The sequence below is a fragment of the Lissotriton helveticus genome, chromosome 4_1, assembly GCF_964261635.1.
Source record: "Lissotriton helveticus chromosome 4_1, aLisHel1.1, whole genome shotgun sequence".
NCBI lineage: Eukaryota > Metazoa > Chordata > Amphibia > Caudata > Salamandridae > Lissotriton > Lissotriton helveticus.
Window position 1 is genome coordinate 969,301,862 of NC_136063.1, and position 16,576 is coordinate 969,318,437.

Below are 16,576 nucleotides of genomic sequence, written 5' to 3' on the forward strand. Positions count from 1 at the left end.
GGGTAACGTTGAACAGGACTCCAAACTTTTCCATAATTGGATCCAACAAGAAATCAAATCACGCGCCCCTCCCAAACATTCAAAGAAAACAGAGAAAAAAGGCAAAATAAGTGCCCCCTGGTTCACGCCAGAATTAGCTAAAGCACATCTACTCTGCAAGAAAGGGGAACGTAAATGGCGTAAAACGTACGATAGCACGGACAGAAACTCCTATGTCCAACTAAGGAAAAGCTACCACCTCATCATAAAAAGCGCAAAAAAGGATTTCTACATTAAAGCCATCAATGAGTCGAAGCAAAAACAGAAAACTTTGTTCGCAATTGTCAAAACCTTCACTCATCCCAAAGCTTTACAGCCTGAAATTCCCCCTTCCCAAGATCTCTGCGATCAAATAGCAGACTTCTTTGAGGAGAAAATCAACCTCATTCACAAAGATTTTCCCCCATATAAAGTTCCCCAATCCTTCATCCTCTCGGAACAAGCAGGTAATACAGCAGGAAATCTAAAATCATTCTCACCGGTCAGTCTAGCACAAACCCGCGAAGTAATTCTAGCGTGTAAATCAGGGGCCCCCTCCGACTCCTGCCCACCCAGAATTCTTCACCAACTGATCGAAGCTATTAATCCCATCATAAATCAAATAGTAAATACCTCCCTCACCACCGGCACTGTCCCGAGAAAATGGAAACAAGGCACCGTGAAGCCTTTGATGAAAAAACCTAACAAATCCCCCTCAGATCTCACCAATCTCCGCCCAATCTCACTTCTCCCAATTCTGGGAAAAATTACGGAACAGATAGTTCACAAGGAACTCAAAAACTACCTGGAAAAGAATTACATTCTCCACCCCCTTCAATCAGGCTTTCGCCCCCAGCACTCGACGGAAACAGCCTTGATCGAATTAACGGACTCCATAAAACTCCTACAGGACCAAAGAAAGAATGCTGTGCTGATTTTACTTGACTTAACAGCAGCATTCAATACCATCTCTCACGCCATACTTCTAGATAGGCTTAAGGCAATCGGCATCTCCGACCTAGCACTGGACTGGATAACATCCTTTCTAACTGAAAGATCACAATCCATCACACTAGGTCCCTTCAGCTCCACAGAGAAAAAGATTCGATCCGGAGTCCCACAGGGCTCAATCTTAAGCCCTCTGCTTTTTAACGTCTACCTCATCCCCCTCATTTCTCTGATCGAATCATTTGGCATTACTGTTACATCGTACGCCGACGACACCCAACTCGTCGTTCCATTAGATGATAACACAACAAATGCCGAACAAAATCTCAAAAATTGCTTAAAAGATGTCTTTCTGTGGATGGAAACTAACCACCTCAAGTGCAATACAAGCAAAACAGAAATCCTCCCCATGGGGAAAAATGTAAACTTCTGTCCTAATCTTGGTGGCCAGAGGATTCCACCGCTCCCCCCCAGACCGTCACAACAGCTAAAAACCTTGGAGTCTTATTTGATACTGATCTATCCTTCGATCAGCACGCCAGGCACCTGGCAGGAAGCTGCTTCGGGATTATTAAATCCCTAAAAAAATTCTTTGACCTTCTACCAACGGAGGCAAGAAAGGCGGTAGCGGTCGCACTAATCTTAGCGCGTCTCGACTACTGCAATGGTCTATTAGCAGGTGTGAAGAAAATCACACTTAAAATACTCCAGAGCATCCAACATTCCGCCGCTAGACTGGTGCTTAAACTCCCCAGGAGGGCTTTGGCCTCTACCGCTCTGAGAACCCTCCACTGGCTGCCTCTGCACAAAAGGATCTTTTTTAAAATCCTTATCATCGCTTTCAGGGCATTTCACAGCACTGGCCCCAAAAATCTAATTAACCGCTACCCACTCTACATCCCCCTGAGGACCCTGAGATCCTCCAACAACAACCTGCTAAAAATTGCCAAATTCAACCTAAAAACTAAAGGGGGTAAAACCCTGACCCATCTATCCTCCAGAGCATGGAATTCCATGCCGCACCATCTGCGGTCACAAACTAAAGAAACTCAGTTCAGAAAACAGCTAAAAACATGGATTTTCAGCCTCCCAGATGAGTATGTCATGGCCGCCATCTAATTCCGCCTCACTAACCGCATCTGATTTCTCACTTTCCAGCCAGCGCCAGGATGCTCCTTTCGGAGCGATAGTTGCGCTCTACAAATATCCAATACAATACAAATACAAATGGTTAGAGCGTGGTGCTAATAACGCCAAGGTCACAGGTTCGATCCCTGTACAGGCCAAGTTTAATTGTTTGAAAAATGATTAATTTTTCTAGTGTCTCATTTTGGACTGTTTATCTCCTTGAATCACACGCTGCTTGAAGGATTGGATGGAATCAGTAGCATTTCATCATCTGCTAATTCTTCAAAAGTATTCTATATATTTAGTGAGCCTATTAGTTTAGTCTGTTAGAGCACAAAGTTAAAAACGCAAAGGACATACTTTCAATCGGTCTCCAAGCCAATACTTGATGCTCCTTTAATGTTGAAAATAGATGTATTTTCTTCTGTATCATGTTTACCTCTATATTTCCTTTGCGCAGAAGCTGATAGAATGATTAGATGAATCAATTGAATATAGGTGATGAATATTTCTTTATTGCTCAACCACGTGGAAAAAACGTTACTGGTTCAAAATTCTAACTCTAAGTATGGAAATCTCTTTTGTATTGCAATTTTTTTGAAGTCATATTAGTTTCTTCATGTTGATAATATGAAAGTTAATTCATATTAAACAGCTGAAATTAAGCTTTCCAAACCTCCCGGTTGAACTATCATTAGCACTGCTTCCTGTGCTGGTCCTCCAGAAGATGTGCAAATTGGCCTGTTAGCTCAGTTGGTTAGAGTGTGGTGCTAATAACGCCAAGGTCACAGGTTCGATCCCTGTACAGGCCAAGTTTAATTCTTTGAAAAAAGATGAATATTTCTTGTGTCTCATTTTGGACTGTTTATCTCCTTGGATCAAACGCTGCTTGAAGGATTGGATGAATACATTTGATATATTTATAGAATTAATTACTATTCTTAAAGCGCCTGGAATATCTATTAATGGTTCTAAGTTCCAACGCCAAGTAACTAAATCTTTTATTTATTGCAATTTATTGAGATCATTTTAGTTTAGTCTTGTTGATAATATATAAAGATACTATGAATGTAAACAGCTGAACATAAGCTTTCCAACTATCCCGGATTAACAATCAGTAGGACTTCATCATCTGCTTCATCTTCAATAGTATACTATATATTTAGTGAGACTATTAGTTTAGTCTGTTAGAGCATGAAGTTAAAAACGCCAAGGACATACTTTCAATCAGTCTCCAAGCCAATACTTGATGCACCGTTAATGTTGAAAATAGATGTATTTTCTACTGTATCATGTTTATCTCTATATTTCCTTTGAGGAGAAGCTGATAAAATGATTAGATGAATCAATTCAATATAGGTGATGAATATTTATTTATTGCTTAACCACATGGAAAAAACGTTAATGGTTCTAAGTTCTAACACTAAGTATGTAAATCTCTTTTGTATTGTAATTTTTTTAAAGTCATATTAGTTTCTTCATGTTGATAATATATAACAATAACTTCATGGTAAACTGCTGAAATTAAGCTTTCCAAATCTCCTGGGTTAACTATCATTTGCCCTTCTTCATATGCTGGACCTCCAGCTAGCTGTGCAAAATGGCCTGTTAGCTCAGATGGTTAGAGCGTGGTGCTAATAACGCCATGGTTACAGGTTTGATCCCTGTACAGGCCAAGTTTAATTGTTTGAACAAAGATGAATTTTTCTTGTGTCTCATTTTGGACTGTTTATCTCCTTGAATCACACGCTGCTTGAAGGATTGGATGGAATCAGTAGCATTTCATCATCTGCTAATTCTTCAAAAGTATTCTATATATTTAGTGAGCCTATTAGTTTAGTCTGTTAGAGCATGAAGTTAAAAACGGAAAGGACATAATTTCAATCAATCTCCAAGCCAATACTTGATGCTCCTTTAATGTTGAAAATAGATGTATTTTAATCTGTATCATGTTTACCTCCATATTTCCTTTGCGCAGAAGCTGATAGAATGATTAGATGAATCAATTGAATATAGGTGATGAATATTTATTTATTGCTAAACCACGTGGAAAAAACGTTACTGGTTCAAAATTCTAACACTAAGTATGGAAATCTCTTTTGTATTGCAATTTTTTTGAAGTCATATTAGTTTCTTCATGTTGATAATATGAAAGTTAATTCATATTAAACAGCTGAAATTAAGCTTTCCAAACCTCCCGGTTGAACTATCATTAGCACTGCTTCCTGTGCTGGTCCTCCAGAAGATGTGCAAATTGGCCTGTTAGCTCAGTTGGTTAGAGTGTGGTGCTAATAACGCCAAGGTCACAGGTTCGATCCCTGTACAGGCCAAGTTTAATTCTTTGAAAAAAGATGAATATTTCTTGTGTCTCATTTTGGACTGTTTATCTCCTTGGATCAAACGCTGCTTGAAGGATTGGATGAATACATTTGATATATTTATAGAATTAATTACTATTCTTAAAGCGCCTGGAATATCTATTAATGGTTCTAAGTTCTAACGCCAAGTAACTAAATCTTTTATTTATTGCAATTTATTGAGATCATTTTAGTTTAGTCTTGTTGATAATATATAAAGATACTATGAATGTAAACAGCTGAACATAAGCTTTCCAACTATCCCGGATTAACAATCAGTAGGACTTCATCATCTGCTTCATCTTCAATAGTATGCTATAAATTTAGTGACTCTATTAGTTTAGTCTGTTAGAGCATGAAGTTAAAAACGCCAAGGACATACTTTCAATCAGTCTCCAAGCCAATACTTGATGCTCCTTTAATGTTGAAAATAGATGTATTTTCTACTGTATCATGTTTATCTCTATATTTCCTTTGAGGAGAAGCTGATAAAATGATTAGATGAATCAATTCAATATAGGTGATGAATATTTATTTATTGCTTAACCACATGGAAAAAACGTTAATGGTTCTAAGTTCTAACACTAAGTATGAAAATCTCTTTTGTATTGTAATTTTTTTTAAGTCATATTAGTTTCTTCATGTTGATAATATATAACAATAACTTCATGGTAAACTGCTGAAATTAAGCTTTCCAAATCTCCTGGGTTAACTATCATTTGCCCTTCTTCATTTGCTGCACCTCCAGGGAGTTGTGCAAAATGGCCTGTTAGCTCAGATGGTTAGAGCGTGGTGCTAATAACGCCAAGGTCACAGGTTCGATCCCTGTACAGGCCAAGTTCAATTGTTTGAACAAAGATTAATTTTTCTTGTGTCTCATTTTGGACTGTTTATCTCCTTGAATCACACGCTGCTTGAAGGATTGGATGGAATCAGTAGCATTTCATCATCTGCTAATTCTTCAAAAGTATTCTATATATTTAGTGAGCCTATTAGTTTAGTCTGTTAGAGCATGAAGTTAAAAACGCAAAGGACATAATTTCAATCAGTCTCCAAGCCAATACTTGATTCTCCTTTAATGTTGAAAATAGATGTATTTTCTTCTGTATCATGTTTACCTCTATATTCCCTTTGCGCAGAAGCTGATAGAATGATTAGATGAATCAATTGAATATAGGTGATGAATATTTATTTATTGCTAAACCACGTGGAAAAAACTTTACTGGTTCAAAATTCTAACACTAAGTATGGAAATCTCTTTTGTATTGCAATTTTTTTGAAGTCATATTAGTTTCTTCATGTTGATAATATGAAAGTTAATTCATATTAAACAGCTGAAATTAAGCTTTCCAAATCTCCCGGTTGAACTATCATTAGCACTGCTTCCTGTGCTGGTCCTCCAGAAGATTTGCAAATTGGGCTTTTAGCTCAGTTGGTTAGAGCGTGGTGCTAATAATGCCAAGGTCACAGGTTCGATCCCTGTACAGACCAAGTTTAATTCTTTGAAAAAAGATTAATTTTTCTTGTGTCTCATTTTGGACTGTTTATCTCCTTGGATCAAACGCTGCTTGAAGGACTGGATGAATACATTTGATATAATTATAGAATTAATTACTATTCTTAAAGCGCCTGGAATATCTATTAATGGTTCTAAGTTCTAACGCCAAGTAACTAAATCTCTTATTTATAGCAATTTATTGAGATCATTTTTGTTTAGTCTTGTTGATAATATATAAAGATACTATGAATGTAAACAGCTGAATATAAGCTTTCCAACTATCCCGGATTAACAATCAGTAGGACTTCATCATCTGCTTCATCTTCAATAGTATGCTATATATTTAGTGACTCTATTAGTTTAGTCTGTTAGAGCATGAAGTTAAAAACGACAAGGACATACTTTCAATCAGTCTCCAAGCCAATACTTGATGCTCCTTTAATATTGAAAATAGATGTATTTTCTACTGTATCATGTTTATCTCTATATTTCCTTTGAGGAGAAGCTGATAAAATGATTAGATGAATCAATTCAATATAGGTGATGAATATTTATTTATTGCTTAACCACATGGAAAAAACGTTAATGGTTCTAAGTTCTAACACTAAGTATGTAAATCTCTTTTGTATTGTAATTTTTTTTAAGTCATATTAGTTTCTTCATGTTGATAATATATAACAATAACTTCATGTTAAACTGCTGAAATTAAGCTTTCCAAATCTCCTGAGTTAACTATCATTTGCCCTTCTTCATATGCTGGACCTCCAGCTAGCTGTGCAAAATGGCCTGTTAGCTCAGATGGTTAGAGCGTGGTGCTAATAACACCAAGGTCACAGGTTTGTTCCCTGTACAGGCCAAGTTTAATTGTTTGAACAAAGATGAATTTTTCTTGTGTCTCATTTTGGACTGTTTATCTCCTTGAATCACACGCTGCTTGAAGGATTGGATGGAATCAGTAGCATTTCATCATCTGCTAATTCTTCAAAAGTATTCTATATATTTAGTGAGCCTATTAGTTTAGTCTGTTAGAGCATGAAGTTAAAAACGCAAAGGACATAATTTCAATCAGTCTCCAAGCCAATACTTGATGCTCCTTTAATGTTGAAAATAGATGTATTTTCTTCGGTATCATGTTTACCTCCATATTTCCTTTGCGCAGAAGCTGATAGAATGATTAGATGAATCAATTGAATATAGGTGATGAATATTTATTTATTGCTAAACCACGTGGAAAAAACGTTACTGGTTCAAAATTCTAACACTAAGTATGGACATCTCTTTTGTATTGCAATTTTTTGAAGTCATATTATTTTCTTCATGTTGATAATATGAAAGTTAATTCATATTAAACAGCTGAAATTAAGCTTTCCAAATCTCCCGGTTGAACTATCATTAGCACTGCTTCCTGTGCTGGTCCTCCAGAAGATGTGCAAATTGGCCTTTTAGCTCAGTTGGTTAGAGCGTGGTGCTTACAACGCCAAGGCCACAGGTTCTATCCTTGTACAGGCCAAGTTTAATTCTTTGAAAAAATATTAATTTTTCTTGTGTCTCATTTTGGACTGTTTATCTCCTTGGATCAAACGCTGCTTGAAGGACTGGATGAATACATTTGATATAATTATAGAATTAATTACTATTCTTAAAGCACCTGGAATATCTATTAGTGGTTCTAAGTTCTAATTAGTACCCCGCAGATGGAATTATTAGTTTATAAACTTAATTCCGCATTAAGGGAACAAAGAAAGGGTGCCCTGGTTTATCGCCCCCCAGACCCGAGTGGAAACTTTTCTATCTCCCTCATGGAAGCCCTACTACCTTTTGTAGAGGAAAATCAAAACTTCCTGTTAATAGGAGATTTTAATTTGCATGGAGAGTTGGAAGACTGCCTGGATGTCAGAACTCTTTTAACGGATCTTGAGATCTTAGGTCTAAAAAAAATTAACTATGGGCCCACGCATGAGGCAGGCCATACTTTGGACCTAGTGTTCTCGAATTCACCCCGGACATTATGTGCAGCTTCCACCCAGGTTGAATGGACAGACCATTTTATTCTGGAATTCTATACTGACGCCATGAATACATCAGGCATACAGACTGCGCTTGCCACTAAAAGAAGACCCTGGCACAAACTAACTGCCGAGGCCTTTCGAGAGGTATATAAAGCTAACCTGTCCACTGGTCATTCGGTGGACATAATTACTGAGCTCCAGCGGTTTGAGCAGGCTATTAGTGCAGCCATAAACTCTACCATTCCACTGAAAATATATAAAGCACGCAAGGCAAACAGACAAGAAATCTGGTTTTCTGAAAGCTTGAGACTGCTCAAACAAAAAAACAGGAAGTTAGAAAAAGCATGGAGACGGTCTCGAAGGTTCGAGGATAAGGAACTGCATAAAATTTCCTTAAGGAAATATCATAAAGCTATCAGGGTAGCTCAGAAAAATTATATAGGAACTCAACTAGCAGAGGCTGGGAAAGATCCAGGGCTGTTGTATAAAATCCTATTAACATTTACCAAACCGGCAGCTTGTGAAACAACAGAGAATGCCTCTCAGGCACTATGTGATGAGATCCCACTATTTTTTACGCGGAAAATTGATGCCATCTATGAAAAGATAGTGGCTGCTAAGTTAAACGAGACAGCTGTCATAAATCTCCCTGACAATAATGTATGTTCGAACTCAACCGTAGATAGCCTTAAAAGCTTTCCCCCCATCTCACTAGAAGAGGTTACTACATTAACTACTCAGATCAAGAGTGGTAGCCCCCTTGATATCATTCCAGCTCGTATTATGCCTTTGCTGTCTGACGTCCTGGGCCCAGAAATTCAAAAGTTAATAAACCTATCTCTGAGCACTGGAGAAGTGCCGAGAGACTGGAAACGGGCCTTGGTGAGACCTCTGAGGAAGAACTCTACCATTCCCTGGACGGACTTAGCCAATTTACGGCCAATCTCCCTTCTCCCCTTTATGGGTAAGATTATGGAGAAACACGTTAACCGACATTTGTCTAAATTCATCGAAGAGACTAATGGGTTGGATCCCTCCCAGTCGGGTTTTAGGCCAGGGCATAGCACCGAGACCACCTTGCTGTCAGTCGCAGACGATCTACACAGGTTCCAGGATAAAGGTTACTCTGTTATCCTGGTCCTGTTGGATCTGTCTGCGGCGTTTGATACTGTGTCATACAACATCATGACCGCCAGGCTTGTTAACATCGGCCTGGAAAATAAGGCTCTGGCATGGTTGAGGAGTTTCTTGACGGATCGCACCCAAACAGTCACCTTGGGTGCTTATCGGTCAGAGGAGTTGGGAATCTCAAAGGGGGTGCCACAGGGCTCCTGCTTGAGCCCTACCTTATTTAATATCTACGTGGCCCCCCTCGCTAACATCATGAGATCCCATGGGTTCATCCCTGTGTCATACGCGGATGATACCCAACTCCTCTTCCCTTTTAAAATCCTTACGGATGAGATCAAGAACTCCTTCTCCCAGGGGATGAAGGCAGTGGCCCACTGGATGGCATCTAACCTCCTGCAATGCAATGTTGCAAAAACGGAGGTGATGCTGTTCGGGGAAGCCAAAATCCTTTGGTCCCCGGACGGGTGGCCACAAGACCTTGGCCCAGTCCCTGAGCCTAAACAGGTGGTCAAGGATCTCGGGGTTCGTCTAGACCAGGACCTCTCTTTTAAAAACCATACTGCCCAAGTGGTAGGGTCCTGTTTCCACATAATTGGGATGTTGCGGAAGGTATTTCCACTACTTCCAGACTCAACCAGGAAGACCCTGGTACAAGCCCTGATATTGAGTCAGCTGGACTACTGCAACGGGTTGCTCCTCTCAGCAAATGAGGGGGTTACCTCTAGATTACAGGTTGTTCAAAATACGGCGGCCCGCCTTGTTCTTAATAAACCCCCTCGAACACCCTCTAAACCCCTTCTGACTGCGTTGCATTGGCTCTCTGTGAAACAAAGGGTGAAGTTTAAGGTGTGCTGCATTATGCACAAGTGTCTTTTGAGAAAAGGCCCTCTATATTTGCTTAGCAAATTTTCTCCTTACGTGCCTCCACGGTCCTTGAGATCTAGTGAACAGGCTTTGCTGCAGATACCTAGAGCAAAAAAGGTGAGACAAGGGGACAGAGCGCTTTCCATTGCGGGTCCCATGTTGTGGAATACCCTCCCACTTTCCCTGAGACTCTGCAATGAGCACCCCGCATTTAGGCGACAACTGAAAACGTTCCTATTTTAAATCATGGAGACACAGCGACAGGTTGTTTATTTGCTTCTAGGTTGCCAAAGGCGCGGAGATACTCCTTCGGGAAGTGATCCTAGCGCGTTACAAACTCGCAAATAAATAAATAAATAACGCCAAGTAACTAAATCTCTTATTTATAGCAATTTATTGAGATCATTTTTGTTTAGTCTTGTTGATAATATATAAAGATACTATGAATGTAAACAGCTGAATATAAGCTTTCCAACTATCCCGGATTAACAATCAGTAGGACTTCATCATCTGCTTCATCTTCAATAGTATGCTATATATTTAGTGACTCTATTAGTTTAGTCTGTTAGAGCATGAAGTTAAAAACGCCAAGGACATACTTTCAATCAGTCTCCAAGCCAATACTTGATTCTCCTTTAATGTTGAAAATAGATGTATTTTCTTCTGTATCATGTTTACCTCTATATTCCCTTTGCGCAGAAGCTGATAGAATGATTAGATGAATCAATTGAATATAGGTGATGAATATTTATTTATTGCTAAACCACGTGGAAAAAACGTTACTGGTTCAAAATTCTAACACTAAGTATGGAAATCTCTTTTGTTTTGCAATTTTTTTGAAGTCATATTAGTTTCTTCATGTTGATAATATGAAAGTTAATTCATATTAAACAGCTGAAATTAAGCTTTCCAAATCTCCCGGTTGAACTATCATTAGCACTGCTTCCTGTGCTGGTCCAACAGAAGATTTGCAAATTGGCCTATTAGCTCAGTTGGTTAGAGCGTGGTGCTAATAACGCCAAGGTCACCGGTTCGATCCCTGTACAGGCCAATTTTACTTCTTTGAAAAAAGATGAATATTTCTTGTGTCTCATTTTGGACTGTTTATCTCCTTGGATCAAATGCTGCTTGAAGGATTGGATGAATACATTTGATATATTTATAGAATTAATTACTATTCTTAAAGCGCCTGGAATATCTATTAATGGTTCTAAGTTCTAACGCCAAGTAACTAAATCTTTTATTTATTGCAATTTATTGAGATCATTTTTGTTTAGTCTTGTTGATAATATATAAAGATACTATGAATGTAAACAGCTGAATATAAGCTTTCCAACTATCCCGGATTAACAATCAGTAGGACTTCATCATCTGCTTCATCTTCAATAGTATGCTATATATTTAGTGACTCTATTAGTTTAGTCTGTTAGAGCATGAAGTTAAAAACGCCAAGGACATACTTTCAATCAGTCTCCATACCAATACTTGATGCTCCTTTAATGTTGAAAATAGATGTATTTTCTACTGTATCATGTTTATCTCTATATTTCCTTTGAGGAGAAGCTGATAAAATGATTAGATGAATCAATTCAATATAGGTGATGAATATTTATTTATTGCTTAACCACATGGAAAAAACGTTAATGGTTCTAAGTTCTAACACTAAGTATGAAAATCTCTTTTGTATTGTAATTTTTTTTAAGTCAAATTAGTTTCTTCATGTTGATAATATATAACAATAACTTCATGGTAAACTGCTGAAATTAAGCTTTCCAAATCTCCTGGGTTAACTATCATTTGCCCTTCTTCATTTGCTGGACCTCCAGGTAGTTGTGCAAAATGGCCTGTTAACTCAGATGGTTAGAGCGTGTTGCTAATAACGCCAAGGTCACAGGTTCGATCCCTGTACAGGCCAAGTTCAATTGTTTGAACAAAGATGAATTTTTCTTGTGTCTCATTTTGGACTGTTAATCTTCTTGAATCACACGCTGCTTGAAGGGTTGGATGGAATCAGTAGCATTTCATCATCTGCTAATTCTTCAAAAGTATTCTATATATTTAGTGAGCCTATTAGTTTAGTCTGTTAGAGCATGAAGTTAAAAACGCAAAGGACATAATTTCAATAAGTCTCCAAGCCAATATTTGAAGCTCCTTTAATGTTGAAAATAGATGTATTTTCTTCTGTATCATGTTTACCTCCATATTTCCTTTGCGCAGAAGCTGATAGAATGTTTAGATGAATCAATTGAATATAGGTGATGAATATTTATTTATTGCTAAACCACGTGGAAAAAACGTTACTGGTTCAAAATTCTAACACTAAGTATGGAAATCTCTTTTGTATTGCAATTTTTTTGAAGTCATATTATTTTCTTTATGTTGATAATATGAAAGTTAATTCATATTAAACAGCTGAAATTAAGCTTTCCAAATCTCCCGGTTGAACTATCATTAGCACTGCTTCCTGTGCTGGTCCTCCAGAAGATGTGCGAATTGGCCTGTTAGCTCAGTTGGTTAGAGCGTGGTGCTAATAACGCCAAGGTCACAGGTTCGATCCCTGTACAGGCCAAGTTTAATTCTTTGAAAAAAGATGAATTTTTCTTCTGTCTCATTTTGGACTGTTTATCTCCTTGGATCAAACGCTGCTTGAAAGATTGGATGAATACATTTGATATAATTATAGAATTAATTACTATTCTTAAAGCGCCTGGAATATCTATTAATGGTTCTAAGTTCTAACGCCAAGTAACTAAATCTCTTATTTATTGCAATTTATTGAGATCATTTTTGTTTAGTCTTGTTGATAATATATAAAGATACTATGAATGTAAACAGCTGAATATAAGCTTTCCAACTATCCCTGATTAACAATCAGTAGGACTTCATCATCTGCTTCATCTTCAACAGTATGCTATATATTTAGTGAGACTATTAGTTTAGTCTGTTAGAGCATGAAGTTAAAAACGCCAAGGACATACTTTGAATCAGTCTCCACGCCAATACTTGATGCTCCTTTAATGTTGAAAATAGATGTATTTTCTACTGTATCATGTTTATCTCTATATTTCCTTTGAGGAGAAGCTGATAAAATGATTAGATGAATCAATTCAATATAGGTGATGAATATTTATTTATTGCTTAACCACATGGAAAAAACGTTAATGGTTCTAAGTTCAAACACTAAGTATGTAAATCTCTTTTGTATTGTAATTTTTTTTAAGTCATATTAGTTTCTTCATGTTGATAATATATAACAATAACTTCATGGTAAACTGCTGAAATTAAGCTTTCCAAATCTCCTGGGTTAACTATCATTTGCCCTTCTTCATATACTGGACCTGCAGGTAGTTGTGCAAAATGGCCTGTTAGCTCAGATGGTTAGAGCGTGGTGCTGATAACGCCAAGGTCACAGGTTCGATCCCTGTACAGGCCAAGTTTAATTGTTTGAACAAAGATGAATTTTTCTTGTGTCTCATTTTGGACTGTTTATCTCCTTGAATAACACGCTGCTTGAAGGATTGGATGTAATCAGTAGCATTTCATCATCTGCTAATTCTTCAAAAGTATTCTATATATTTAGTGAGCCTATTAGTTTAGTCTGTTAGAGCATGAAGTTAAAAACGCAAAGGACATAATTTCAATCAGTCTCCAAGCCAATACTTGATTCTCCTTTAATGTTGAAAATAGATGTATTTTCTTCTGTATCATGTTTACCTCTATATTTCCTTTGCGCAGAAGCTGATAGAATGATTAGATGAATCAATTGAATATAGGTGATGAACATTTATTTATTGCTAAACCACGTGGAAAAAACGTTACTGGTTCAAAATTCTAACACTAAGTATGGAAATCTCTTTTGTATTGCAATTTTTTTGAAGTCATATTAGTTTCTTCATGTTGATAATATGAAAGTTAATTCATATTAAACAGCTGAAATTAAGCTTTCCAAATCTCCCGGTTGAACTATCATTAGCACTGCTTCCTGTGCTGGTCCTCCAGAAGATGTGCAAATTGGCCTGTTAGCTCAGTTGGTTAGAGTGTGGTGCTAATAACGCCAAGGTCACCGGTTGGATCCCTGTACAGGCCAATTTTAATTCTTTGAAAAAAGATGAATATTTCTTGTGTCTCATTTTGGACTGTTTATCTCCTTGGATCAAACGCTGCTTGAAGGATTGGATGAATACATTTGATATATTTATAGAATTAATTACTATTCTTAAAGCGCCTGGAATATCTATTAATGGTTCTAAGTTCTAACGCCAAGTAACTAAATCTTTTATTTATTGCAATTTATTGAGATCATTTTTGTTTAGTCTTGTTGATAATATATAAAGATACTATGAATGTAAACAGCTGAATATAAGCTTTCCAACTATCCCGGATTAACAATCAGTAGGACTTCATCATCTGCTTCATCTTCAATAGTATGCTATATATTTAGTGACTCTATTAGTTTAGTCTGTTAGAGCATGAAGTTAAAAACGCCAAGGACATACTTTCAATCAGTCTCCATACCAATACTTGATGCTCCTGTAATGTTGAAAATAGATGTATTTTCTACTGTATCATGTTTATCTCTATATTTCCTTTGAGGAGAAGCTGATAAAATGATTAGATGAATCAATTCAATATAGGTGATGAATATTTATTTATTGCTTAACCACATGGAAAAAACGTTAATGGTTCTAAGTTCTAACACTAAGTATGAAAATCTCTTTTGTATTGTAATTTTTTTTAAGTCAAATTAGTTTCTTCATGTTGATAATATATAACAATAACTTCATGGTAAACTGCTGAAATTAAGCTTTCCAAATCTCCTGGGTTAACTATCATTTGCCCTTCTTCATTTGCTGGACCTCCAGGTAGTTGTGCAAAATGGCCTGTTAACTCAGATGGTTAGAGCGTGTTGCTAATAACGCCAAGGTCACAGGTTCGATCCCTGTACAGGCCAAGTTCAATTGTTTGAACAAAGATGAATTTTTCTTGTGTCTCATTTTGGACTGTTAATCTTCTTGAATCACACGCTGCTTGAAGGGTTGGATGGAATCAGTAGCATTTCATCATCTGCTAATTCTTCAAAAGTATTCTATATATTTAGTGAGCCTATTAGTTTAGTCTGTTAGAGCATGAAGTTAAAAACGCAAAGGACATAATTTCAATAAGTCTCCAAGCCAATATTTGAAGCTCCTTTAATGTTGAAAATAGATGTATTTTCTTCTGTATCATGTTTACCTTCATATTTCCTTTGCGCAGAAGCTGATGAAATGTTTAGATGAATCAATTGAATATAGGTGATGAATATTTATTTATTGCTAAACCACGTGGAAAAAACGTTACTGGTTCAAAATTCTAACACTAAGTATGGAAATCTCTTTTGTATTGCAATTTTTTTGAAGTCATATTATTTTCTTTATGTTGATAATATGAAAGTTAATTCATATTAAACAGCTGAAATTAAGCTTTCCAAATCTCCCGGTTGAACTATCATTAGCACTGCTTCCTGTGCTGGTCCTCCAGACGATGTGCAAATTGGCCTTTTAGCTCAGTTGGTTAGAGCGTGGTGCTTACAACGCCAAGGCCACAGGTTCGATCCTTGTACAGGCCAAGTTTAATTCTTTGAAAGAAGATGAATTTTTCTTGTGTCTCATTTTGGACTGTTTATCTCCTTGGATCAAACGCTGCTTGAAGGACTGGATGAATACATTTGATATAACTATAGAATTAATTACTATTCTTAAAGCGCCTGGAATATCTATTAATGGTTCTAAGTTCTAACGCCAAGTAACTAAATCTCTTATTTATAGCAATTTATTGAGATCATTTTTGTTTAGTCTTGTTGATAATATATAAAGATACTATGAATGTAAACAGCTGAATATAAGCTTTCCAACTATCCCCGATTAACAATCAGTAGGACTTCATCATCTGCTTCATCTTCAATAGTATGCTATATTTTTAGTGACTCTATTAGTTTAGTCTGTTAGAGCATGAAGTTAAAAACGACAAGGACATACTTTCAATCAGTCTCCAAGCCAATACTTGATGCTCCTTTAACGTTGAAAATAGATGTATTTTCTACTGTATCATGTTTATCTCTATATTTCCTTTGAGGAGAAGCTGATAAAATGATTAGATGAATCAATTCAATATAGGTGATGAATATTTATTTATTGCTTAACCACATGGAAAAAACGTTAATGGTTCTAAGTTCTAACACTAAGTATGTAAATCTCTTTTGTATTGTAATTTTTTTTAAGTCATATTAGTTTCTTCATGTTGATAATATATAACAATAACTTCATGGTAAACTGCTGAAATTAAGCTTTCCAAATATCCTGGGTTACCTATCATTTACCCTTCTTCATATGCTGGACCTCCAGGTAGTTGTGCAAAATGGCCTGTTAGCTCAGATGGTTAGAGCGTGGTGCTAATAACGCCAAGATCACAGGTTCGATCCCTGTACAGGCCAAGTTTAATTGTTTGAACAAAGATGAATTTTTCTTGTGTCTCATTTTGGACTGTTTATCTCCTTGAATCACACGCTGCTTGAAGGATTGGATGGAATCAGTAGCATTTTATCATCTGCTAATTCTTCAAAAGTATTCTATATATTTAGTGAGCCT

The 16,576-nt window shown here is 36.8% G+C and overlaps 8 non-coding genes across 8 annotated transcripts; all 8 read left to right on the top strand.

Annotated features, from left to right (window-relative positions):
- Positions 1 to 2,832: 2,832 nt before the first annotated feature.
- Positions 2,833 to 2,906, top strand: TRNAI-AAU (transfer RNA isoleucine (anticodon AAU)). The gene has a single exon. It is a non-coding gene; the product is annotated as a tRNA-Ile (tRNA).
- A 1,444-nt stretch (positions 2,907 to 4,350) lies between these two features.
- Positions 4,351 to 4,424, top strand: TRNAI-AAU (transfer RNA isoleucine (anticodon AAU)). The gene has a single exon. It is a non-coding gene; the product is annotated as a tRNA-Ile (tRNA).
- A 790-nt stretch (positions 4,425 to 5,214) lies between these two features.
- Positions 5,215 to 5,288, top strand: TRNAI-AAU (transfer RNA isoleucine (anticodon AAU)). Its single transcript has one exon. It is a non-coding gene; the product is annotated as a tRNA-Ile (tRNA).
- A 2,097-nt stretch (positions 5,289 to 7,385) lies between these two features.
- Positions 7,386 to 7,459, top strand: TRNAV-UAC (transfer RNA valine (anticodon UAC)). Its single transcript has one exon. It is a non-coding gene; the product is annotated as a tRNA-Val (tRNA).
- A 4,989-nt stretch (positions 7,460 to 12,448) lies between these two features.
- On the top strand, positions 12,449 to 12,522 carry TRNAI-AAU (transfer RNA isoleucine (anticodon AAU)). Its single transcript has one exon. It is a non-coding gene; the product is annotated as a tRNA-Ile (tRNA).
- A 790-nt stretch (positions 12,523 to 13,312) lies between these two features.
- Positions 13,313 to 13,386, top strand: TRNAI-GAU (transfer RNA isoleucine (anticodon GAU)). Its single transcript has one exon. It is a non-coding gene; the product is annotated as a tRNA-Ile (tRNA).
- A 2,098-nt stretch (positions 13,387 to 15,484) lies between these two features.
- Positions 15,485 to 15,558, top strand: TRNAV-UAC (transfer RNA valine (anticodon UAC)). Its single transcript has one exon. It is a non-coding gene; the product is annotated as a tRNA-Val (tRNA).
- A 790-nt stretch (positions 15,559 to 16,348) lies between these two features.
- On the top strand, positions 16,349 to 16,422 carry TRNAI-AAU (transfer RNA isoleucine (anticodon AAU)). Its single transcript has one exon. It is a non-coding gene; the product is annotated as a tRNA-Ile (tRNA).
- Positions 16,423 to 16,576: the final 154 nt, after the last annotated feature.